General features: G+C 39.3%; 1 long non-coding RNA gene across 1 annotated transcript; it reads right to left on the reverse strand.

Annotated features, from left to right (window-relative positions):
- Positions 1-8882: 8882 nt before the first annotated feature.
- On the reverse strand, positions 8883-26985 carry LOC103278996 (uncharacterized). Its single transcript, XR_506467.3, has 4 exons — positions 25555-26985; positions 15871-15915; positions 12591-12723; positions 8883-12359 (listed from the first exon to the last, which is right to left on the reverse strand). It is a non-coding gene; the product is annotated as an uncharacterized LOC103278996 (long non-coding RNA).
- Between the last annotated feature and the right edge of the window lie 252 nt (positions 26986-27237).

Raw genomic sequence — 27237 nt, forward strand, 5'->3', positions numbered from 1 at the left:
CCTATTGGATTTCTGCAATTTCCTGAGTGTCTTATTAACAGAATGTCCAAATAGGGACAGGTGTGTTGACAGCCATATTTATTAATACTCTTTGATTGATTTCTTCATCAGGCAAACATATTAAAAAAGTTAACCAAGGAAGTTGATGGAATCTCGATCTTGTTTTGAAATGGTTTAGAAGTGATAGATTCTCAAATTAGGCTCATTGGAAAAAAGCCTGCTAGAAAGAAAGAAAGAAAGAAAGAAAGAAAGAAAGAAAGAAAGAAAGAAAGAAAGAAAGAAAGAAAGAAAGGAAGGAAGGAAGGAAGGAAGGAAGGGAAAGAAAGAAACTGCAAGGAAAGAATGTAAATAGATTTTGGCTCTTTATTTGGTAGTGCATTCAAACACACATTTGCGAACTCACCCATCTCTACCCAATGAGAAGCTCAGAAAATCCTTTGTATAAGGAGAACAATGAGTTCCTCATGTAATCTCTGTATTATAATATCTGTATTAATCTGTTGGAATTGTTATATATTTTATATTGCTGTATTTTATACTGTGCATTTTATACTGCCACATTTTATTGTATGTTGTTGGGTTTGGTCCCCATGTGAGTCGCCCTGAGTCCCCTCGGGAAGATGGGGCAGGATACAAAAATAAAGTTGTTGTTGTTGTTGTTGTTGTTGTTGTCATCATTATTATTGTCAGGCCTGGAGTGCACTTAGGCACAGTATTAGGCAAAACATGTCAAGTGGAGCTAAACTAGGTACTTTTTCAAATCTGGATTAAATCTGCTCATTAGTCCCAATTAAAATGGAATGAATTTAATGTGTATATGTATACTGAGTAATCATTTCATAGTACATTGATTGGGTCTACTCTAGCTAGTAAGGCAATTCAAGCCTGTATGTTAAAAACAAAATATATCCAGATCTTCTGTATAGGACAAAAGTGGTCCATTCTGCTGGCAATTGGAGCATGGGTGAATTATCTTACTGTCAGTTTGAGAGGAGGGATCAGACTAGGAGAGATTACTTTTTATCATATTAGAAGTAAATTGAGAACATACTGCAAGTCGCTTCTGGTGCGAAATAATTGCCTGTCTTCAAAAACGTTGCCTAGGGCTGCCTGGATATGTTACCATCCGGGGGGGGGGGGACACTTCTCTCATGTCCCCGCATGGGAAGCTAGAGCTGACAGATGGGAGCTCACCCTGTCTCACAGATTCAAACTGCCAACCTTCAGGTCAGCTGTTCAGCCGGCACAAGAGTTTAACCCACTGCACCACCACAGCTCAGGAGAGATTATTGATTTTATTTGTTTATGATTTGTTTTTATTGTTGAGTTTTATATTGCTTATTGCCTGGGCTTGGCCCCATGTAAGCCGCCCCGAGTCCCTTCGGGGAGATGGGGCGGGGTATAAGATTAAAATTATTATTATTATTATTATTATTATTATTATTATTATTATTATTATTATTACTTAGACTTAAATAAGTAGCTGATCCAGAACACTGGCTAACACTAAAGAAGTAAAGAAATAAGCGAGCAAGCTAGAGCTCCTTCTACACTGCCCTATATCCCAGGATCTGATCCCAGATTACCTGCTTTGAAATGGATTATATGAGTTTACACTACCAGATATTCTGGAATGAGATCCTGGAATATAGGGCAGTGTAGAAGGGGCCTCAGATAGAACCCTACCACTCGTGAAAGAATATCTGTGTTAATGATCTCCTTCTTGGACATCTTTCCTGGTAGCCTGACCATCCTTCTTCATTACCCATTACTTCATTACTTCATTACTTCTCTTTGTATGGGTACTTGATAGGCAATTGGAGCAGAAAAGAAGTAGTGGCATCATTTGTCTGCATACATATTTATAGGCGTGCCCATTTGAATCAAGATATTTCTGCTCTTTGCTCATCAGTTTAGCTCTTAGTGATCTAACAGTCCTGCCAAAGGCAAAGTAGAGACAATTGTATTTACAGGTACCAGTAAATAGGGACATTTTCTGGCAAACAGAGAAATTTCAAGCATATGATATTTGCTGCTATGATGGAAACTTTTTATAATATACATAATAAGAATGGAAAGAATGGATGCACAACAACAGGCAAAGAACCCTCAAGGCTAATGAAAGATAAATAGAACTAATAGCTGGAAACTATTAAATCACATAGGAAAATATTTTAATAAAAGAGCCTCAGGCTACTGACTGCCAACCGTAATCAAATATAAAGGCTGGATAATTATGACTATTGTGGCTTCAGGGTTTAGTTTTTTCAAAGAGCAGAGGAAGTAAAAACCTTTGTCTAGAGTATCTCTTGTTGAACTGTGGGTAGAGGCAAAGACAGGACAGAATGCTATTGGAATCAGGACACAGCAAAGAGTGGGCTAAAGTTCTCCCCTGGAAGTTTAATATGGCTGGAATCCTCTTGAGGACTTCCATCTTTGTAAGCAGACTTAAACATATGGAAATTAGAACTGTGTGGTTGCATAATGTTCATATCCAGTAGTGGGCTGCCATTATGTCATTATGTAACAGAGTCAGCAAAGTGCCCAATGGAAATGGATGCCTGATGTGTATTACATTTGTGCTGATGTGCATTGGAGTTTAACCAACCGTCTGTCCTGATTAAAAATAATATTAGAAATAAACAGACAAATAGAGAATTGAACGCACAGAAATATAAACAGTCAAACTTAAAGTAATTATCACCATATTAATAAAAGGATACATGAATATATATATATATATATATATATATATATATATATATATATATATATATTACTTTAATTAAGGAATTAAAATGTATAAGATGGATATTATCTGTTATACTTCTTCTTAAACTACAGGATCCAAACCCAAATGGGGTCCCATAAGAGAAAATGTGGGTCACAAAAAAACTACCAACAGTGAAAGGTTTCTGAACACTTCTTAATGACTGCATTAGGCATGTACATGAATCTTAGCAACAACAGTTAGTTGACTCTGTAGAAAATGCTTCAGTTGTACTTGTTCAGCAAGCCTTGAGAATGCAGGTTTATCAGTAAATGTTTGATTTTATACCTTTAGGCTAAGATCTACACTGCCCTATAGTCCAAGTTCAGAATATGGATTCTTTCAATTTATCTGGACTATAGAGTACTGTAGACTGATATAATCCAGTTAACCCACATTCTAAAACTGGATTATAGGGCAGTATAGGTTCAGCCTTATATATGTTGCGTAAAAATTTCTCGGATGGAAAGGGGTTGCAAGTGGGAAAAGATTAAGAAGCCCAGATCTGTTGTATGTCTTTATTTCAATTATGTTCTTAGTTTAAAATAGAACCTTTCACGCAACATAATTATAACACTGCCATGGTTCCATTCTACGGAATCCCAGGATTTGTAGTTTATGGAGAGACATTTTGAATTCTCATCCAGATTGTTCTAGTACCTCACCAAACTATATACACCACATTCTACTGGATAAAGCCACGGCTGTTAAAGAGGAGTCTAGTTCTATAATTGTGTAATGTGAAATGTCCCCATGTCCTATGAATCTGTTCTCACTATAGTAGACTCTTTGATAAATTAGGAACTTATATGTGTGCCGCTATAGCACATTTCTATAGATTCAAAAGGTCTACTCTGCTCAGATCTAACCAAGGAATTTCACTATTAGTCTCTCTGTTCTTCAGTTTCCCAATTTTTCTGGGAGGAGAAGTAGGATCAGTTTCAACTAATCAACCTCACTAATCAGCCTGTTGAGTTACTAATTTACTCAAACTCACTATATTCCATTCCCAAAGTAGCACTGAAGTTAAAAATACTCTGAGATTGTCAGAAATTATTAGAATGAATTACGATGTGTATTTCTTCTTCTGTTATATTCTGGAGCTGAAGTAGATCAGAAAAATTAGGTTTGGGGAGAAAAAGACTGAGTTAGAGGGAAGAAAAAAATTATGGTAATATAAGAAAAGTGGGTTTTGGAATTGAATGGTAGTGTGGGCAGGAGGTGATTTGTCTGCTTAACAGGAGACGAAGCTCTTGCTTATCAGGAAACCAAAACAGTCAGGATCCTATTAAAACTTTTAGGCCTAAAAGTATTAATGTGTGTATGGAATGAAAGTTTTTAGACCTTTTCTTCATTCATCAATTATATTCTAGACTAGTTTCTATTAGTGCACAGATTTTGTTTCTTTTGTTTCCTTTGGTATTTTTGGTACTTTGGGAGCCCATAACAGTAGGGGCTCTCCCAGTACAAAAATCCACCTGACACGAAAGCAAGCAGGAGCCGATCTCAGCTCCTCCTCCCCTATGTGGCATCACAGTTTAATCTTTTTAATTTTACTTTATTTGTCTGATTCTTTTTATTTAGTGGGACTGACTGGGAGTTGGAAACCTGAGGGATGGTGTGTGGGGTGTGCATGTTTGGGGGCTTTCACTCTTTTAGCTTCTTTTTCTCCTTTCCTTCCTCCCCTTCAGAAAATGCTTCTAAAAGATAATAATATTATTAATAATAGTAATCCCAGCAAACAAAAATAGAAGACTACCTCTCCTCTAGAGTAGAAAGTAGAAACAGCTTTAAGGAAGCAAAACTGGCAAGCAGAAAGGAGATTGCAAGCTCTGAAACCAGAGGGGCGTTTAAGGTAGTCCAGAGAGGATAGCTCTACTGAGCTACAGGTAATTGCTCTTCCTTCCCTGGGCCTCCTTAAAATGCCGCTTGGAAAGCTGTGTGGAGTGCTGGTTCTGTTGAAAGAAAGCATGTGTGCCTGCCTCTCCTCTAGAGTAGAAACAGCTTTAAGAAGCATTAAACTCAGTTTCCTCTACAAACAAAATGTGAAGGATCCAGAAAGTGTAGTATCTTAACTCTGATGCTTTTTCAAATCCATATCTTAATGAAGGATATGGAAGGGGAGCTTGTGGGAAGGTTCCCCCCCCCCCCCATAATGGGCTGGATAGGGTGCTTTCCTAACCTGGTTGCTGACACCCAGGCTCCCTTTAAGGGAAGTGAGCAAAGGCTCCCAGGGGAAAAGGGAGCCTTGTAAGTTCCCCATTGTTGCCAATGAGCCAAAAAGAACAATTTTTCCAGATGTGGAACAAAAACGCTCATTCGGCAGCGCATCCTTGCTGAAAAATAGATATGGGGGCTTCTGGAATCTGGCAAGCAGAAACGGATAGCGATTCAACCAAAATGCACAAGCCTAGTTTCCACTAGATATTATTGTATAATATACACATTTGAACAATATTATCTTTGATGAGCTGAAAAATATTATTTTATAACCTGGCTTTTACAGTGATGTGCATATGAATAGGTAAAGGTAAAGGAAAAAGAAATACAGATGTATTACAAGAGGTTGTATGCTGAGATGAGCTTTTACCAGCCTGACAGTTATCAGACATGTTGTACTCCCACCATTCCAGGGCAAAACTCCTATAATGAGCTTTGTATTCCATGTAGGGAAAATTTTAGGTTGGAAGAAGGCAATTTTAAAAGGACAGAGGGTGTAAGATGAGATCCCATACTTTGAGACAGCCTTTCCCAACTGAATGTTCTCAGATAAGTAGGACTCTAGCTATTCCCATGGAGGAATCCTATTACAGACTTTGTAGTCCATGTAGGGAAAATTCTAGGTTGGGAGAAGGCAACTTTAAAAGAACAAAAAGTGCTATCTTAAGATCAACCATAACTATTTCCATACCAGACTCTATAAATTCCATAGTCTAGACTAGTATTACTGTTTAAACAATGAGTCAATTAATAATAGGATTGCCATTTATTAATGTTTATGGTAATGAATTAATTTCTAATGTTAAACATTACTCAATTGCTTTTTTACTTAATTTTATAAGCTCTGAATACGTACGTGATTAAAAATGCAGCCTGGTACTTGTCTATTATACAGTACTTAGCTACTATAACATGACTTGCCATGATTCTAGAGAGATGTGAAATAACTATTCTCAAGAAGGTTTATCTTTTTCTTTACCAAAACGCACAGTATGGCTTCTGCATTCATGGGGGATGTGTTTCAAGTCCCCCTGTGGATTCCTGAAACCATGGATAATTGCAAAGCCTATATTTTGACTATACTTGATCCAGAAACATCTCATAGAATTGCACTGGAGGGTCTAGAGAAAATATTTTTGAAGCATGAGTCAGTGATAAGGAGTTTGTACTGTATTTCTAATCAGAGCTCAGAAAAGTTTGTTTTTTTGGGATGATAACTCTCCAAGGACCTTATCACATGCCAACACCCTCCTGGTTCCGTTTCACTCTGGTACAGTGGTGCTTCCCCCATCACATGAAGGAAGCATTGCCCAACCAGGGCAGAAGTGTGCTGGCTCCATTGGAAGCAGCACAATACGAGAGCCTTCCTATTTTGACAAGGAAGCATCCTAGGACACTTCTACACCAATGGGGGCAGGGCCTCTGCTGGAAGTTGAGGGACATCGTGTGATGGGCCACATGCTCATTTGTTCCTCAACTGGCTGGTAAGCATCCTAGAACACTTAAATTGATAAGTGTGACAAGGTTGCAAATGTCCCAACCAGCATGGTCAGTGCTATCTGGCTGATTTGAGGTGATGGTATCCAGAAAATAATAATAATAATAATAATAATAATAATAATAATAATAATAATAATACTTTATTTATACCCCACCACCATCTCCCCGTGGGGACTTGGGGCGGCTTACATGAGGCAGAGGCCCAAACAACATAAGGACAAAATATAAGCAACATAATACAATCACAATATAAAACAGATAAAACAGTAATGCAATATATCAATTAAAACAGCAATACAGGATAAAAAATTACATTAAAAACACATAAAAGGTAAGACCGTAATAAATACAGGATAGATTATTAAAAACCCTCTGGGGCTGATTAAGTAATGACTGTATCTCCGAAGGCCTGCTGAAACATCCAAGTCTTCAGTTGTTTCCTAAAGGAAGATACAGAGGGAGCCAACCTAATCTCCCTGGGGAGGGAGTTCCAGAGTCGGGGGGCCACGACCAAGAAGGCCCTCTCTCTCGTCCCCACCAAACGCAGTTGTGAGGAGGGTGGAAGTGAGAGAAGGGCCTCCTCGGAAGATCTCAGCGACCGGGTGGGTTCATAGGGGACGACGCGGTCACGAAGATAGGCAGGTCCCGAACCGTTTAGAGCTTTATAGGTAATAACCTGCACCTTAAAAAGTACGGATCATACATGTAGAGACAAAGGAGTGGTGGATTACAGTAGAGTCTCGCTTATCCAACCTTCGCTTATCCAACGTTCTGTATTATCCAACTCAGTCTGCCTCCCGCTTGGATCCACAGCGGTTTCTCTACGCAGCAATTCTATTTTATTTGTAGTCAATTTTTCAGTAGGCAATGTTTTTGTATTCAGTGTTTTTAATACGTTGCGGTGTTTTAGTGCCAAATTCGTAAATACAGTAATTACTACATAACATTACCATGTATTGAATTGTTTTTTCCATTGATTTGTTGTAAAACATGATGTTTTGGTGCTTAATTTGTAAAATCATAATGTAATTTGACGTTTAATAGGCTTTTTCTTAATCCCTCTGTATCATCCAACATTTTCACTTATCCAATGTTCTGCTGGCCCATTTATGTTGGGTAAGTGAGACTCTATTGTATCTAGTTAGGTGCCTACAGCTTAATATAATGTGAAGTCGTGGTTTTCCAGAACTACAAGATAATCTTCACCAGGTTCTGAAGGATATGTCTTCATTGTGTATCTAACTATAGGAACATAGCTAGACACTTCCCCATTGGACCTCCCAACTCTTCAGCTGCCATGAATGGCTTCCTTGTTTAGAAGTTGCAACATCTCAAAGTTAGAGTTTTTAGAATTTCTGTGTGAGAGCACTAGCTCCTTAGTAATGACATGTCAGATTCATGCTGGTATATGAACGTAATAGGATACCAGCCTTAACTTGATGAGCTCTGCTTTAAATAGCTTCATCTTTCTGCCCACTTGCACAGTGTTTTATTAAGCCAGATAGAAGCTTATGCTGCAAGTATTTTGCTAGTCTGTACAAAGTCCTCATCAGACAGTCTGACAGGTATGACTCAACATAATAAGCAGGAAGAAGTGCAGCCTAAGAAGATGAAGATAACTGGCTTTCTTAGTTACATTTATGCGTCATTATTGTACAATGGCACTTTTAAAAAATGAAGAAGCCTGCTAGATTAGACCCAAAAGTGCAATTTCAATCAGCATCCAGTTTTTCACAGAGGCCATCCAGATCATTCTGAGAAGCATCCTGAAGGCTGCTGATGTTGTTTGCTGGCCAGCAACTAGTGCTGAGGTCCACTGCCTTTGAAATTGGATGTTCTATTTAGCTATCATGGTTAATGACTACTGAAGGATCTATCATCCAAACATTTGTTGACTTTTTCTTTCAAAGCCACCAACAACAGGGAACACAACTGCATCCTATGATAAGATATTTAGTAATTTAAACATGTATTATCTACAGAAGTATTTTCCTCTCTATCCTGACTCTCCTGTCAATTCTATCTGTTTTTATCACATTACGCATAATTCCTCCTAATGATCTGAAAATTTAAACTTTATTGGGAGAATTGTATTACAATGGTGGATATGACACCATAGCCAATCATCATGATGTATAGGATTTCAGGCCTGTCTGTATTATATGCTATTAATTCAGTGATATTACTGAGATGCCAGTGTCAACATCTCCTGTGAAGAAAAGTACAGGGGAAAACTTGCATGAGTTTTCTGCTCCTGTTTAAAAATGGGCAATTGGCCAGAAATGATAATGTCTATAGTTAACCCGAGATCACAGACCGAGTGCAATGCTTCATCCAGTGAAGAAGGCTTCTTTCTTTTCTTTTCTTTTCTCCCCCCCCCTTTTTTTTTTTTTTTTTTACTGCTGAGCATTTATTTTAGTATTACTGACCCCAAACTCAATTTGGTTCACAGACTAAATGCACCTCACTTGATCTGGCTGCATTTAATGGCTGGCAGTTGTGCCATTAATTTTTTAAAAATCAAGTCTAACCTGTTAGGAAAATATGTGTTATATATGTGTGTGTGTGTGCGCACACTCATGTGTGCATATGTGTGTGTGTAGAGAGAGAGAGAGAGAGAGAGAGAGAGAGAGAGATTCTCTGAAATAATTATCTGCAATGCCACACAATCCACCTGTGTGTCTGTTTACTAAAATTAAGATCAATTGATAGATTGCAATAAAGCAGAACGTTTTAAGGCAAAACAATGCCTGCCAGGCTATTCAATTTTCACCTTTTTCATGATGGAATTTCATTTGAAATTGTGCATATTTATTACTACTTTTCTTACTTAAATTCATTTCAAGTTATCCAAGAGAGGATAGTAGGCTGTGGTATCTAAGGCCTCTAACAAATTCTAGTCTCCTAATACAAATCCACTGGAAATACAGTAAGGTTAATTTAACTAAAAAAGAATCTCAAGACACAAAAGGTAGGGTACATAAAGATGACATATACTTTTCCCTACTACATTTCATGACCTTTTATATTCTTCTTTCTGTGTTGATGTGATAACAGTACTATTCATAAAGCACATGGGCAGCTCTCCTGTTCAATTTATGCTTTTTCATAATAAGTAATAATTTCATCAAAATAGGAAACTGAAAACTCTGCAGAATTTTCTTTCTCTTGATTATCACAAAATTAAATGATGCTTGAAACATTAAACTTTGTTTTAGGGAAATCCTTTCAACTGGTTGTGGGAAACACTAAAAATCAAGCAGTAAAAACTGGGCCAGAATCCATAGAGCTACTTGAGGCAGAGCATATCTTATGGGATCTAAGACGTTCCCTCTTCAAAAATGAACCTCTATGCAACACTGCAAATGGCTTTGCAAAAGAGGTTGCAATACTGAATCTAAGGTTGAAAGAGGCTTGCGACCTGAATTGCCTTGTCCATATGGAATGAAGGCTCTTTTTTTCCTGTGTGCCTCTCAATCCCATCTGCCTGTTCTATTGTTTTTTGCTACATAAGCCTTTTGACACAGGCCAGCTGAAACGTCCTACAGCGCTTCTGCCCTGGTTCATCCATGGAGCCCCACACTGCCTATCAAACGACACTGGACAACTTCCAGTGGGACTCTGTGAGCAAACTGGGGTGTCAGCATGGTGGGGCTCCACCAATATAGAAGCTGCCTCATGTTCCATAAAGAACAATGGGGCTCCGACGGAGCAGGAACTCTTCCCCACATGGGGTGGGGAAACATCAGCTGGTGGCCGGGGCACTGAGATTGCCCCACTGCAGCCCTGCTGCCACCATGATTCGCCACGGAGGCTGGCGAATCATGGTGCTGGACCTTATCCATGTGATGAGGTCCTTAGAGTTTGCAAGAATTTGGTTCCCCTGCCCTTCTCATGCAGACCTTTTGGTGCATTTCCAATGCACCTTTTTCTACTTTATACATTTTGTGTGTATTTTATTCATTAATTATTATTATTTACACATTTTTGAGTAAGAAAAATATGTTTTGGGCATTTTCATCATTTCTGCTTCTGGCAACAGGCAACAGGTTCACATGACAGATATGGAGTGGACTGTGTGACATAGGACTTCATCACCCTGGCTTTTACAAGCAGGGCCATAGCTGGGGGGGGGGGGGGTTGAAACTTTTTTTTTAGTGAATCATGAAGAGTAGTTCCATGACACAAAATAATTTAGAAATCAAGCTCCATTGATAAACTTTAGTGGACACTCAAGACAGATAAACTTCAGTGGACACTCATAGAGATTTGATTAATCAGTTAATCAGATTTGGTTAATCAGTTAAAATTCATGAGTAAACCAGGTTTTTTAAAAACCCTACCCCCCCCCCCCTTGGCTACAGCCCTGTTTGCAAGCATCTTAGGACACTTGCAGCACACTTCATCTACTTAGTCCCATGATGCCCATCACATGCCTCACATTCACTTCCAGGAGGGCTCTGTAGATGAACTGTGACAGAAGCATCCTAGGATGCTGTGTCCAGAACACAGGCTTTTTGTATTCTGTAGGTAGCACTGGGGCCAATGAGAGATTCACAGATTCACCAAGTAGGCTAGCTCATTCCCCCGTTTCCCCTCATGTGATGAGGGCCATAGTCTTTGTACCTCTTATTGCTCCTCTCTTTTCTTCAATACTGTTGCTGCCTCAGTCTTCTTAATGACAGGGCTATCTCTGATTGGGACAAGAAAAGGAGAGGGCTGTTGCCTTTCTGTTAACTTGTAGACCTCCAGGAAGACATCTGGTTAGCAACTGCTAAAAAGAGAATGTAAGTTTTGACATTGATATGATCCACCAGGGTTGCTCTAATCCAATGTTTCTCAAACTGGGTTCCTCCAGTTGTTTTGGACTTCAGCTCCCAGAAAGCCCAGCCAGCTTCTCAGCTGTTAGGAACTGTGGGAGCTGAAGTCCAAAACATCTCAGGGTGCACAGTTTGAGAAACTCTGCTCTAATCTATTAAATGGGTGACCAAATCACTCTCCCGTTATGAAAGTTTGGAAAATGTACTAGAAATCTCAGAATCCACCAACTTTGCTCTTTTTTGTATTCGTGAATTTTTGGTATTAAAAGATGGAGAGGGACTACTTATTTGTATTTTCCCTTCCCTAAAGCTAGGGAAGCCACACCTACAAAGTCCCATACTGTATTAACACACCTTTTTTCATATCAGGAGCGACTTGAGAAACTGTCACACCTATGCAGCCAATATCTGCTTCTTACTTGTAGGTAAGCCCAGTTGCAATAATGCTTCTGGTGGAAGATCAGAGAACATATTGGTAATTTATATATTATACTTTTTCTCACTTCTGAAAGTAGTTATTCTTGCAACTTCTTTCAGAAATAAAACTGTAATCTTTCATTGCCTCTCTAAAATGTAGCTTGTTCTTTGGACCTGAGCTATAGCTGCAGTTTGCTGTTTATTGATTAGGGAAAAACAGAGATGGTCAGCTTCCAGACATCTGGGTGCTTTGTATGTTCCACCTAGAAACCTGGTGTGAAGGTTCACATGCCTGGTTTTACTTTGAAAGACTCCTTGTACCTTCTAGTTGTTTTAGATCCAGGGGAGACCTTTTTTTGTTTTCAAAGTTGAAGTGATCAGAAATAATTGTCAGTTTTGAAATAAATAGTCTTTTGCACAAGGTCCATGTTTACAGGTGAGAAAAAAATGTGGCAGAAGTGTTAAGAGTTGTCAACCTTTCCATGCCTGTACTTGCTAACCGCTCTTTTAAAAAACTTGTCCTGTGAATACAATGGGGGTGCATTCCTTTTGCAAAAAAGTTCTCCAGATGTTTTTGGATTTCAGCTCCCAGCTTTGGATGTGTTGTCTTGGAAGACTGCCGATTCCCCACCCTTAAAGTTCAAGAAGAAAGGGAAAAATTGAATCATTTTGAGGTAATTTAAGTGTCAATTCATGTTATCACTTCTCAGTATAGCAAAATCAGCGAGTTTTCGCTTGGCAGGGTGAAGTGAAGGGAAACTCTACAGACCTAAAGATTTTGACTCAACATTAAGAAGACGATAAATATTACAAATACACATTGATTTGCTGCAAAGGAGGGATAGTAAAGGAAGACACTCAACTGTTCCTTTGGTAGAGTAACAGAGCAAAATGCAAGTGCCATCGATCCCTTCACACAGGTAAGTAATGCAGTGCAAATGCAAACTGTTATTTTACAGCAGCTTTCACATAACATGTCCCAAGGTGTTTTCCTCCCTGTCAATAAAAGAAACAACAAAGCTGCTATTGAACCAGATAAGCCAGAGAAAACAGATATTTCTTAAACAGCTTTAAATACAGACAGTCAGATCCTTGGGCCCAAGCACAGAAACTGTGGGTTTGCTAAAGGCTTATACAATCGCTTTTTAATTTTTCTCTATTAGGCAGACAACTAGACCTGCACTATCTTGAGAGGTTATTTGATGATAAGGCCTTTATTCTTTTGGCCTGACTTGGAGTAATAAAAGTCAGGAAAGCAGCAGGCTGAGGGTAAATAAAATGCTACTTCAGCATATCATTTAACAGTCCAGATGATAATATTTTATGAAGCAAAAAATGTAGACCTCATGACTCTAGCAGTGCCAGTTTCCTTCCCATCCAAGTTATTTCACAATTTTTACTTGATGAAGAAACTAGTGAACATTTGAATGTGATGTATTTTGCATCTTTGAGTTGACTCAATATAGATATCATCACAAGATAGATTTTTGTTTTGTTTTAGGTTAACACAATTTACCCTGCTTTTTTTAACCAGACGATATTAATTGAACAGAGCCTGTACTTCAGGTTGTAGAATGTGTGCCATTGTATATAATGTGTTATTGATTGTGCTGGGATGTGTTTCTCTCTGGGCTAGCATCCTGCAACACAACATAAAATACCACAATTGGATTCCAGTTGACATGCTTTGCCAATTCCAGTGGCTACATTTGTTTCCAAAGTGACAATATAGACCCTTCCCTTAAAACTAAACCCCCTTATACACTGCTATATAAAATCCAGATTATCTGTTTTGAACTAGATTATATAGCAGTGTAGACTTCTATATGGGGGCAGTGACGGCTGACAGGGAGCTCTGGCGTGGACTGGTCCATGAGGTCACAAAGAGTTGGAGATGACTAAACGACTGAGCAGCAGCAGCAGACTTCTATAATCTAGTTCAAAGCAGATAATCTGCATTATTTGTTTTCATAATCTGGATTATATGGCAGTGTTGATCTTGCCTGCATTCTCACAACATTGATGTTTATAAGTCCTCATTTTTGGGGTGCTCATCTTTAGATGAAAAATGAGATGCACATTCTCTAGGGGTTTTTGTGGGGGGGAGGGGTTAGCTTCAAGTAAGAGGAAAGAATTAGATATAAATCTTTTAATTTTCCTAGTAAAGTAAGAACTTGCTACAACTTGTAATATTTCATTGATTTTCTGCTGCAACATGCATAAACTCCCTGTGTGTGTGTGTGTGTGTGTGTGTGTGTGTGTGTGTGTATCTACTTAGCTAGCTTCCTCTTGCCTTTCCAGTTGTGATGCCAGGGCTTGCACTCCACTCTGTTCTGCATCCACCTCCCATCTAGAAGTAGGTCAGAATAAATGTTTCTTATTCTGTGTAAGCATGTGAGATGGAATGCTTTTCATTTGACTTGATTTGAGAACAGCCCCTTTAGTTAAGGTTTATGCATTAATTTCCTATTAGGAAAATAACTTTGCACATACTCTTTCTCTCAGACTTCATCTAAACTGTAGCATTAATTCAGATTGTCTCAAGGTTATGGAATCATAGGAGTTGTAGTTTTACAAGATCTTGTTGCCTGAACTGCATTAATGCTACAGTGTAAATGCACTGGGAGAGAATTGCTGTGATATTTATGTGAGCAACTTCAAACCACAGGTGCCTAATTAGGTCAGCATCTATTACTTAACCACTGCTGTTGGTTCACCAACCTCCTGACACATCATTTTCATGTATCAGGAGCTTTCACTGGTGGGGCTTTGTGATGACTCATGGGCCATGTAGTCCCGTTCCTAGTACTGTTGTGACAGATGAAGAGGAAAACTTGGGTTTCCCACCGTTTCTGTCGGATTTGGAGCCCTTGCAGCTGCAAGATGTTTGCCCACAAGAAGTCAGCCAAACAAGCCTTGAGCAGAAATCTCCCCCATTTTCTCGCCGGCTTTATTATAATCAAGATAGAAGCGCTCGGGAGGCGACTCGCCGGAGCGCCAGGATAGCTGCCAGACAATTAGATGATTAAGTCTGTTTCCCTTGGGAAAGTTTAAGGAGTCCTGCATCTGGACACAGTATAGGTTTCGTTTCTTGTTTCCCAGAGAAAGTGTTCTTTGGCGGGAAAACAAGATCCTATATAGGTGTTTGGCCGCAAAGGAATCCTTGCGGAGTCATTTCGTCGGCTGGAGGAGTGAGATCGTGTGTAGACTTCGTACTCCAGTTCCCAGATCCCGGATCAAGTTTCCAGCCCAGCCTTGTACCATGGACTTCTATGGACTCAGTTCTTGATTCATGTTTGCCTTGCTTCAAGTTTGTTCTTGCCAAGTCTCAATTCTTGCCTTGCCTTGCGTTTTAAACCATGGCCTTGCTTCTCAGATTCAAGCCTTGTTTCCCAGTTTCCTTCGGATTTACCTTAAGCCTCAAAGACTATGGACAGTTCCCCACACTATTGCTTGCCAAATAGTGTGTGTTTCGGTGAAGTGGATTATAACTTTGGACCTTAATATCACATATTGGACATTGTTTTTCTGGACTATATTTGACCTCTCCTGAAAGGTCTACTCCTGAACTATATTCTATACTTGTTTTTACTGACTTTATATATTCCTTTAATAAAGATATTAGATAGATTCTGGCCTCTGCGCATGGTTATTGGTGCTCTGTAGCCTGGGTCCTGACAGGCTTGAGCATGTAGCCAGGCCCTTCACATACATTTTTGGGGTAAGTGCGGAGCTGGGAGGGGAGGGGGAGGGTGCCATCCTGCTAGTTTGGGCTCTTATAGCCTGAAGAACAGGGATCACAATACGATTGACTCCTCAGATTGCGGAAATGGTCCGAGGAGTCAATCCCCACAGAGCCTACACCTGGAAAGATCCGTACCTTCCATTAAGGTCCAGATCTTTCCAGGTATCAAATTAACTTGGAATAAACTGGGAATTCCCTGTTTACTATGGATGAATTTTGGGCCTCTCTGGAAAGGCCCTAGTGGATGGGGGAAAAAAGCACTAGGAATTCCTCTAGAAAAAAACATATCAGAGCTAGGAAAAGTGACTTTTAAAAAGTTTTCCCAGTATCCCCAAAGTTGTTGTGCATTTATAGTTACATTTTAAAAATAGGCTTATTTTTATAACATACCAAATTACCTTTTGTTAACTCAGCACCACATCGAAATGCCACGAGGAATTGGCCTGTGGTGGAAAACACGCTTAAGTACATATATAGGTGAAACAATAACACATTACCTATAACTTTAAAAGTAACCAAAATAGTTATAATTAAATCCACAAAAAGGAGTGAGGCTATCCCTTGCTGTAAGTGCAATGTAACAGCTTTGCTTTCATTTATTGGAAAATTGAATTAAATATTTGCACATTCTTTCTGAAATCCAAGGTTTGCACAACACTACATATTGCAACACTTCTCTGTCACCCAATAAATTACTCCAAGCAGATGTCTGGTTGATAATCGCTTTAGAATGGCACATACAAATCACAATCAAGTGACAACAGCAAGATCTTCCAAGCTGTTGTCATTTAAAAGAAAGATAAAAAAATCCTTTCCTATTAGATGAGCAACTTTGATCATGACTTTTTTTAGCCTATGTTTTTCATAATATTTCTCATTCAGAGGACAGAGAGTAGGGATGAAAAATAATGTGCATATGGAGGAATTCGTAAATACACAGATTTTGGAGATCTCATATTAGACTCAGCACAGGATAATTTTAGATAAGCACACATCTGAAGGATGTATCTTTCCAATCTTGTGCATATTCATCTTGAATTTCAATGCTGCTGTGTTCTTTTCACTTCTATACCACTTTTCATTTCTCAGCATACTTCTGACTCCAGCTGTGATTTTTTGCCAGCTATAAATATTTTTATTTTGAGTCTGAACACTCAAAGTGAAATTCAAATTAATTATTTTTTTCAGTTCTAGTTGTCTATATCATAAATTTAATATGGCTTCACTAAACGCCTTATCGCAAGGCATGTAAACCACAATTGCATCAGGATAATACTGCCTTTAATTGGTGTTTATCACATGACATCATTGTCCTTGGGTTATTTTTCCTATGGAACATTATTTGGAAAGTTGTTTCTTTTAGTTAACATAAAAATACCCATTACTGCTTCTGTTGTGCTATGATTTCCTGTGTAATAGTTAAATTGCTTTTTTTCTTTTTTGCTGAATTTGAGTGGTCAGTGGCTCAGTCTTTTCCTTCCTTTTCCAATCCCATTCGAATCTCTCTTCACTACAATGGCATAATGTCATGATGTGCTATATTATTTTATTTGTTTACTTTATTTATACCCAACTTTCTCCACATGGGAACTCAAGGTGGCTAAGAACCACATACTTTGCTAATGTTGTCATTCTGCCTATTTTGGGTAGTCATAAAGATGCTGTGGGTTAACGGTGCTTACTAGTGGTTGGGTAGAAAAAGAAGGGGTGGAAACTTCCATTTAATTTTGTTTCTTCTATGAAAAAAATACATAGGCAAATAGCATTTCTGGTGCTTGTCGGGGAAATTGAGAGGGGAAACTTTGCTCACATGCCTCCTTTTCCAGTGGAATAGACCAGTTCTGGAGTTCCGCTTTCATTTTCTCTCGCTCCACAGAGAAATGTAAAAGTTAAAATAACATGTATTCCATTATTCTGTCTGTCCTTGTTGCTAGTCCAAACTTGATTAATCACTGACAGAGTAATCGCCACTTTAGCTGCTCACTTTCATTTACCAGTGATTAATCAAGTTTATCCTGAATCACAAGGGGAAGGTGTTGTCTTTTTAAACATAAACTAGTTATAATTTATATTTATCTGGGGGAAGGGGGGATGTCTGTATGCGCACCAAACTTGGAAAAGAGTGGCACTGGGTGGGCAGTGCCAAATGCTGTTTGTGATAAGGTTGTAGGCTGCAATGTTGGAAAGATTCCATAGATGTGTGAGAGAAGAGAAACCTTCTGATTGCATAGCACTTTTGAAAACAATGCTATTTTAGTGAATGAAAAGTCTCATGTGATAATGTCCCAAATAAGGAATCTTGTCTTTTAAATATAATTTGCATGATATAATGAGATTCTAAAATACATATTGTTTTCTTTTTCTGCATTTAGCTTTCATATTTTTAGTAAAAACATTATTCTTTGTGGTAGTATTCTAACTTTAACAGTAGTGTCTCAACTTTTGAAGAGATGTGAGGTTTTTATCAGATCTGTGAAATGGAATATTTCAATCAATAAAGATCTTCCTATTACTGTATTTCCATTAAGGTAAAGGTAAAGGTTTTCCCATGACGTTAAGTCCAATCGTGACCAACTCTGGGGGTTGGTGCTCATCTCCATTTCTAAGCCGAAGAGCCGGCGTTGTCCGTAGATACCTCCAAGGTCATGTGGCTGGCATGACTGCATGGAGCACCATTACCTTCCCACCGGAGCGGTACCTATTGATCTACTCACATTTGCATGTTTTTGAACTGCTAGGTTGGCAGGAGCTGGGGCTAACAGCGGGTGCTCATTCCGCCCCCGGGATTTGAACCTGGCACCTTTTGGTCCGCAAGTTAGGCAGCTCAGCGCTTTAACGCACTGTGCCACCAGGGGCCCCCATATTTCCATTAGGGTTGTACATTTGGGGTAAATCCTGACCCATTTCTTGTCTTGGCTTTTGGTGGGGCCCTCAGTCCATTTTTTGGGAGGGCAGATATCTGTTTTTGCTCTCTGGTGCCAAAAAATCAGTTTTCTATCACCCATTATTGGGGAGGGGCTCCCCATCCAGGCTTCCCTTCCCAGTGCGCATTTTTAGGAAGCTTCCTCTTACCTGCTGTTTATACTCCAGTGGAGGTGCTCAGCTGCAGGCCCTGGCAGGTGTGGGTGCTCCTGCACACTACACACGCTCTCTCCTTGGAAAGAGAGTGTGTGTGGTGTGCTGGCCCAGATTGCCCATGCCTACCAGGTGCTGCAGCCGAATGCTTCTTACTCTAGAGGAAGAGGTGCTCGGCTGCAGGCCCTGGCAGGAGTGGGTGCTCTGAGCCTGGATGCTGCACACAAACACACTCTTTCCAAAGAGTGTGTGTGTGTGGCGTGCAGGAGTGCCCGCGCCTGCCAAGACCTGCAGTTGAGAGCCTCTTCTCTGTAATGCTGAAAAGCATTCCTGCTTTGCTTTCGTGTCAAACTGATTTCTGTAGTATGAGGGACTTTCCTATTCTGTACTCCTGAAGAAACAAAAGGCATGAAAGAAATGAAGGAAACGGGATAAATGAATTCCTTGTACAACTCTAATTTCCATGTCAAGGAAAAAAAATGCAATGTACAAAATTTTCCCTACTGCGGATTTTAGGAATGCACATATTTTGTCCACAAGCCTGGTTCTCCTTTATGGGTCTCCTTTATGGAAGACAAGTCTTGTTTAGTAATCATCTAGGTAATTTCCTTCTGTGCTCAATTCAAGGTGACCTATAAAGCCCTAAATAACTTGGAGGCTAGGATATCTGAAATACTGCCTTCTCTCATATGAGCTTGCCAGAAATGTGAGACCTTCAGGGGAGGCCCTGGGTGCATCTAAACTGTAGAATTAATGCAGTTGGACATCACTTTAGCTCATATGACTCAATGGAATCATGGGAGGTATAGTTTTACAAAGTCTTTAGCCTTCTCTGCCAAAAGGTGCTTGTGCCTCACTAAGCTAAAACTCTCAGGATTCCGGAGCATTAAGCTGGATTCTATGTTTGTGTTTTAGACTGCTTTTAGTAGTTTTTAAAGAATATTTAAATGTATTTTAAAACATTTTCTTTGCTTTTAGACAATATCTTGGGTTTATTTTCAGGCCCTAATGCATCTGCAACATTGAACTACCTAGTAAATAGGTTTTGTTGTGGCTTTCACTTTATAACTGTATGGCTAGTTTCTCTTCAAAATCCTCAATGGGTTGACATTCAAGCTAAATAACAATTTATTAAGTAAAAGTCTATTTCAAAATATCAAGCAAAATATCATGCCTTACTTTTTTCAATATAATAGCATACATTTACTTTAAACTTTCTTGGAGCATTCCCTCAGGCAATCCTCCACCAGCTCCTCTTGCCAGGTCTCAACTCACTTTTCCAAAAAAACTCAGCCCAACCCTCATTCTGCTCCCTTCAGCTGATAGCTAGATTTCTTCTTTTATATTCCTCTCTATCACCCACACATAGCATTCTGAGAGCTGTGACTGGCCAGTATCCATATTCTAAGCAGGTCCTCTTCTGTGATGTTTATAATAGCAAATAGAACACTGTGTTTTTAATGACTTTGCTTTGAAGTGGGAGCCGAAGGGGCAGACATTTTATCCCAAGGGTTGTGGGGAATCAGCTCCTGATGGATGTATAATATATGATATGGAGTTGATTCAGGTTAATATGGGCCAAGGCCACTTAATGCATCCTTGAACTGTATTAACAAGAGTTGTAGTATGTTCTAGAGTTTTAGGCACAAACCTGGACACTGGGTCCATGTAAACCAGGGGTCCTCAAACTTTTTAAGCCGTGGGCCGGTCCACAATCCTTCAGACTGTCGAGGGGCCGGATTATCATTTGAAAAAAAAATACAAACAAATTACGATGCACACTGCATATGGCTTATTTGTAGTGCAAAAACAACAACAACAATAACAACAACAACAACAACGAAAAAACAATACAATATTTAAAAATAAAAACAATTTTAACCAACATACATTTATCAGAATTTCAATGGGAAGTGTGGTCCTGCTTCTGACCAATGAGATAGTCAAGTTAATTAGGGTTGTTGTTGTTGTTGTTGTTGTTGTTGTGTGCCTTCAAGTCATTTCAGACTTTGGGCGAGCCTAAGTCTAAAATGTATTTATTATTTATTTATTTATTTACTGCATTTATTTACTACATTTGTATCACACCCTTTTCACCCCAAAGGGGACTCAGAGTGGCTTACAAATTATATGTACATACAATATATTATATTATTAGCATAGCACAATATTAGCATTATATATTACTATATTGAACTACACCACTATACTGTAATATTATTAGTAATATTATATGTAATATAGAATATAATATTATTATATGGTATTATTATTAGTGTTATATTGTATTACATTATAATATTATTATCAATATTATATGTATATACAATATATTATATTATAAAACTGAGGGTGGGGGCCAGGTAAATGACCTCGGAGGGCCGCATCCGGCCTCCGGGCCTTAGTTTGGGGACCCCTGATGTAAACAATCAGTTTGTTTACACAGCCATCCTATAGTGACCTGAGGACACAGGTTGGCGCTTACCTTTCTTGTCATAGTGGTGGCAACCGGACATGAAATGTCTAGAGGAAATCATTCTTCACCTGGAATGATGTTGCTATAATCCTATAATGCCATAGTGTGTACAAGGGTGATCAGAAAAGGAATGAGGGAAAGGAAGTGGAAATTCCCCCTTTGTCTCCTCGCCTCTCCTATGTTGCTCTAGTGCCCTAGTTTATATTACTCAGGCACTGAGTGATGACCTCTAGCTATATCATGTTCAGTGGCTGCTGCTACAATGAGAACAGAAGGTGGATGGTAAGGCTGGCCATCTGATGGTGCTGAAGCAGGTTTGGCACTGCTGGATGGTTAGGAGTCCTTTCTTCCCCATAGTGACCTGGGGGGCTGATGGTAAGAACCATTCTGTGGCTAATCCAGAGTTCAACACTTTGAATTGGTACTGGAATAAATTGTCCATGTAGAATCCATGCCGATCTACTAACACAGATTGAAACCTATGTATGTATGTATGTATGTATGTACTGTGCAAACAAGCACAGTACTGCCTTCGTGTCTTCTTGATCTTAAACATGTTTTTGATAAAGGTGATAACTGGAGAAAAGTCTTGGTAGAAAATCAAAAAACAAGGACAGGTTCATATGGGATTCCAAGTTATTGAGGGCTTTAAAAGCAAATACAGTGTTCCCCTGCTACTTCGTGGTTTACTTATCACAGACTCACTGTTTAGCAGGAAAGCATTTATTTATTTATATATCCCATTGCTGCTTTTAATAGTTAAGTGGCTTTTCTCCCCCTTGCAAGCCCTGGGGAGAGTGAAGCCTTTCCTACCAGCACCAGCTGGCCCCTAGCTTCCTGCCTGTCATGTTGCTCTGGCTGCCTCTGCTCCTCCATCCAGGGAAGAAGACACCGCTCTGCCTGGTAAGCAAACAGGCAAGGGAGGGAGGGAGGGTGGCGAGGGAGTGAGGGTGGGAGGCAGCAGAGGAGCCTGGAAGAGGCAGTCCCACCCCCCTCTTGCGAGTCCTCCACGTTTCCTGGTGTGGCTGGCTGGAGTGGCGGCAAAAAAAGGAGCCTGGCTGGCTCACTCGCTTACCGGGTGGAGCAGTGTCTTCTTCTCTGGCAGGCAGAGGCTGCCAGAGAAACATGGCAGGCAGGAAGCAAGGAGCCCGCCGGTGCTGGTAGGAAAGGGGTGTTTTGATATTTTTACCATCCTTGTGGGAGGCTTCTCTCATGTCCCCACATGGAGCTGGAGCTGATAGAGGGAGCTCATCCGCACTCTCCCTGGATTGGATTCAAACCTGGCAGCCTTCAGGTCAGCAACCCAACCTTCAATTCACAAGGCTTCAACACACAACGCCACCGGGGGCTCCTATTGAGTCATGCTGAAGGACAGCCAAACATATAACACATTAGATTCATCCAGTTTCGAGGTTACCAGAGTGTGACTCACCATGGCTAGATTCCTACTTGGAAATTGCTACAGCCAGCAAAAAGTTTCTCCATGCTACTGAATCCACCTGACTTCCCAGTGACAAAGCCAATGTAGGACTATCCTGAAATGGCGTGTCACCTCCCCCCCCCCCCAATCATTTTCTAAACTTCTATAAAGAATAGGAAACCTTTTACAGACCTCTGAAGAAATATCTGTCATACCCACAAAATCTCCATCTCATTAAGAGTAGGGAACAACTAGATTCACCAAAAATGATTTTTTAAAAATTCTAATACCCCCTAGTTTTTCTTGATGCCTTATAAATGTATTGAATACCTCCTCCAGCTTCACCAAGCAATAACTAACTTCAGCTCTCATTTTGTTTTAATTAAGATGCCAGTAACAGCCCAGGGATGCCCCAGCTGGAGGTTTTAACAAGCCTTTATGAAACGTTTTTTCTTGCAGTTCTTTATACTTTGCTTTAAGAAATCTAAATAATCTGGAATAAATATCTGCACAAATTAGTTATCTATACATCTCAAGTAATTAAACTGGTCTGTGTATGTGTGCATGGGCTTCAACTTGCCTGCCAGCTGATGATGACTCCATGAATTTCATGGGATTTTCTTAAGCAAGCAATAAGCAGAAGCGATTTTGCCAGTAGTTTCCTCCAAAATATAACCTACGGCACCAGATATATGTTAATAGTGTCCCATCCAGGGCTAACCTTGCTTAGGTTTTAAGATCAGACAATTTGGTGTCCCTAGGGCAGTGGCTCCCAATCTTTGGGCCTCCAAGTGTTTTGGACTTCAACTTCCAGTCAGTTTACCAGCCGTTAGGAAGTCCAAAGCACCTGGATGCCCAAAGGTTGGGAACCACTGCTTTAGGGTATTCAAGTAAAATGTTGGATATTGAAATTTTAATAAGCAGCCACAGAAGGTGTTTTAAACCATTCAAACATGCAAATATCACTCGTGATTTCAACATTTTCTTTGATAGATAGTAACACTTGTTTCATTATCATATGACTGAAGTTATCAACAAATGGTCCTGTTTATTATTTGCATTTTGTGTGGGAAGCATGCATATTCAAGGGGTCACTTTATGTCATGCTAAAGAAAGGACTTAAGCAGCAACAAGGAAACTCTCTTTTTATTGTTTGGCTCTCTGACTTCTTTGTAAGCACACTTCATAATATGAAAGAGAATATTTTGAGAAATTGCTGTGGTAATGTATTTTTTCTCCAAATCTGCATTTGTAAACATTCATATTCAAGAGGGGCTACAATGGTATTAGAACTTTTGATTGCAGAGATACAACAGCCAGTAGAGAACATTAGTTGAGATCCTACATGGAGGTGAACAGCACAGGAGTAAGGTATGCAAAGTTTCACTATGGCTGTCATGTCACTCAGCCCATGACTGACTTCACTGTCCTTCAAATAGCCATTCAGTGTTTGATGGAGCGTGAAGGTAAAATTAGAGAATGGTCTAGCTATTAGGCGTGTGCAAAATGGCAGAAAACCAATCTGTTTTCGTTTTGGATTTTGGCCCACCCCCTTCTGTTTTTGGGAAGATTCCAGGAGATTAGGAGGGGGGCTGTTCAGATTCATAGTTCCATTTCAATTTTGGGAAGACTCTTCCCAAAAAGAGAATTGGGGGAGGGGGGACACACCCAAAATTCGAAATGAAAACAGAATGAAAACAGAACAGATTTCTGCCATTTTGCACACCTATACTGATTATGTTACCATAGCTATACCAAGAATGAGGGCAGATATTTATTTATTGAATTTATATCCCAACTTTCTTCATAGAAAGGATTTAAGGTAGTTTACAATAATTAAAAAAAATTAAGCTAAGTTGAAAGTGTAATTTTTCATAACTAATACGTAGAAGCGAATATGATTAGGTATGTTAAGTAAAATATTGAGAAAATTGATTTTATATATATATAAGCAGGAATTTTACTCTTTCCCAGTGACTTCAACACCCATGGAGCTGCACTGGTGTCATTTGATAGGAGCCAGTGGGCTCCGTGGGTGATATAGGATAGAGCCAGTGTATGCTGCCAAAATTGGCCTTGTATGAGGTGGTTAGTGTTGGGAAATCTGATATATCAGATTGGCCCTGAGTGTACACAGGAGCTGGATAGAGATTTTGGTGAGAAACTAAGGTGGGTATATCAGAAGCTTGCAGGATACATTATGTGCATTGAAGTGGAAATCATCTAAAAGCAAAGTTGTCACCTTCATGAAAGTTTGAATGCAAACCTCTTCCCTGTGCCATCTTTACAGGAAGTTTTAATCTTGCAAAACTGAAAATGAAAGGGGATGCTTGATGTGTAAAAGAAACAGATCATTACGGACTGGATAGACAGATTTATACTTCTGTGGTGTTCTTTTTCATCAGTTGTTCCTTTTATGTTGAATATATACATATGTAAGGTGGTTACCCAAGTTACCCATATCTGTACTTAAGACGTACTCTGCTATATGATTTAGTCTAAAAAGACACTAAAAACATAAACACATTTGACAGCATGCAAAGAAATCCCACCAAGTAAATGCTATTTTAGTAATTAACTAGCCCCCCTTCTGACTGTTACCAGACCACCCATAATGGTACATATGACCATGAAAAACATCTTAGAAGTTTAGTCTATCTTTAATGGTTGATTGATTTATTTTCATGGTTTTATACAGCCTCTTTGAATACACCGAGAACTAATCTGGGTATCCCAGTTTAGTTCCCCCACCTCTCTCTGCTTGTTTTTGTGGTTGTCTTTCTATAGTTCCTCTGGGAGAGCTGGTCATTTTCAAATGCTGGCTTAAAGTGGCAAGGAAAAGCAGCATAATTAACAAATATTTCCAACCTTAACGTCAGAAAAAAATGTTGTGAGCCCAACAGGAAATTTTATCTTCTCTCACTCTCTCTTTCTCAGTCTCTCTCCCCACCCTTAGTCTTATCATACAGTGACATTCCACATTCAAACAGAATGCACTACGTCATCGTTCACACTCCAAGCATTAGCTTCCCATGAAATAACCCTTCAATCATTTTTAACGGCATGGCTTGATATACTCTGCCACATTCATCTCCTTTAACATGTACCTACCTGCCAATTGTATGAGGCGTAGCCTTAGGCAAAGGTTCTGAAAAAGAACAGGAAAAAGAGAGAGAGGGAAGGATGATCTATATGTACTCCCCTTACACTCAGCAACAATATTTAAAGAAATAGAACATTGGCCCAAATCCCACTTGTCCAGAGGCCCGTCCTTCAACTTGCATTCAATGAAAATACAACACACGCCACACTGCATTTTGTGAAAGCCAAAGCTAGATACACCCAGCTCAGGGAAATGCTTGAAGGGTGAATCTTTGTTTACTTCATCCTTGCATGCAGCAACAAATATTTTCAAAAGACAGCCTCAACCCTTCTCCTGCTGGGTAAGATTACAAGATGTATCGCTCATTTTTAGTACTATATTTCCTTTTCTTTTTTACACTTTGTTACATTTGCAATAGGGTTGCAAAGAAGACAGTGAATTTTGCGCACAAACACACTATTTTGTACATTTTTTCTAGGCAAAGAAAAACATGTTTGCACAAATAATTTCCCCCTCTCCAAATAAGAATATCACAATATGTCACTATGGTTAGTCTTTTTTCAACTGAGGATCTCATTGTGGGAAGACTTTTTTTTTCTCAGTGAACATGAGGAGAACCTTTGCAATTTGTTATGTCTCCTGGAAATGCTCATGCTAGGAACAAACACACCTCACAGGTATCTAAATTTACGCAAACAATCCCAAATGGGATGGCTGGAGTATGTGCATTGTCTATAGGGTTAATATTAATTCACAGTAGCATTACACTAGCCAACACACATTTTGGTGCCTCAAATGTTAACCCTGTTTCTAGTTATATTTGACCTGTGGATTGAAAAATGGCACCCATTTTCCCCTATCAGCTTTAGTTTTTGAGATATAGAACACATGCCATGCAGCATTTATCATCTGCTTGCCCATTGAAAACTATGGTAAGCATATCTAACAAACTAGAGCTGATGCTGTTTATTTATTTATTATTTTATTTCCAGCATTTATACCCCGGCCTCCTCATCTGAAGGGACTCAGGGCAGCTTACAACAATTGGCAAAATTCAATGCCTACAACATAGTTATAAATCAAAAACAGTACATACAATCAATTAAAAAACTATTAAAATACGATATAAAAATTTAAAACATGAAATTAGATCCAATGCAATTTTCTGAATCAGTGCCCCAAATGACTCCAGAAACAGGCCTATAAACCAAGACATTACCAATTTTTTTCTTGTTGCTCTATTATCATTTTTTCTAAAAAGCTACTAGTGTTGGCATGAGCAATCCCATTCCTAGAAGTACCTTGTCGGTGGACATCCCCTTTCTACTACTATTTTTTGCCTTGACATCTTATGGGGTCTCACAGATGGTCCCAAACACCCTTTTGACTCACTAGTTACTACACCAGTGCTGTCTGCTTAAAATATTGCAATTAAGAAATGCTTCAAGAAGAAGTGGAATGTGTTTATGAGCTCTGAAAAGGCAAATGAGCAGTACAATGATAAAGTACAGGACAGAACTGTTGAATATGTATGGGGAAGAAACTGAATGCTTTTCTTCAAAATCTTTAATATATAATGGACTGAAATTGGAAAATAGATGTCACTGTTTTGTGGAGGCCCTCAGATAACAAGTCCTTTACGCAGTCTGGCTTCATTTAAAATGCCACAGCTGCCGTTAAATTGTATATTT

Source organism: Anolis carolinensis, chromosome 5, assembly GCF_035594765.1.
Source record: "Anolis carolinensis isolate JA03-04 chromosome 5, rAnoCar3.1.pri, whole genome shotgun sequence".
NCBI classification, from domain to species: Eukaryota; Metazoa; Chordata; class Lepidosauria; order Squamata; family Dactyloidae; genus Anolis; species Anolis carolinensis.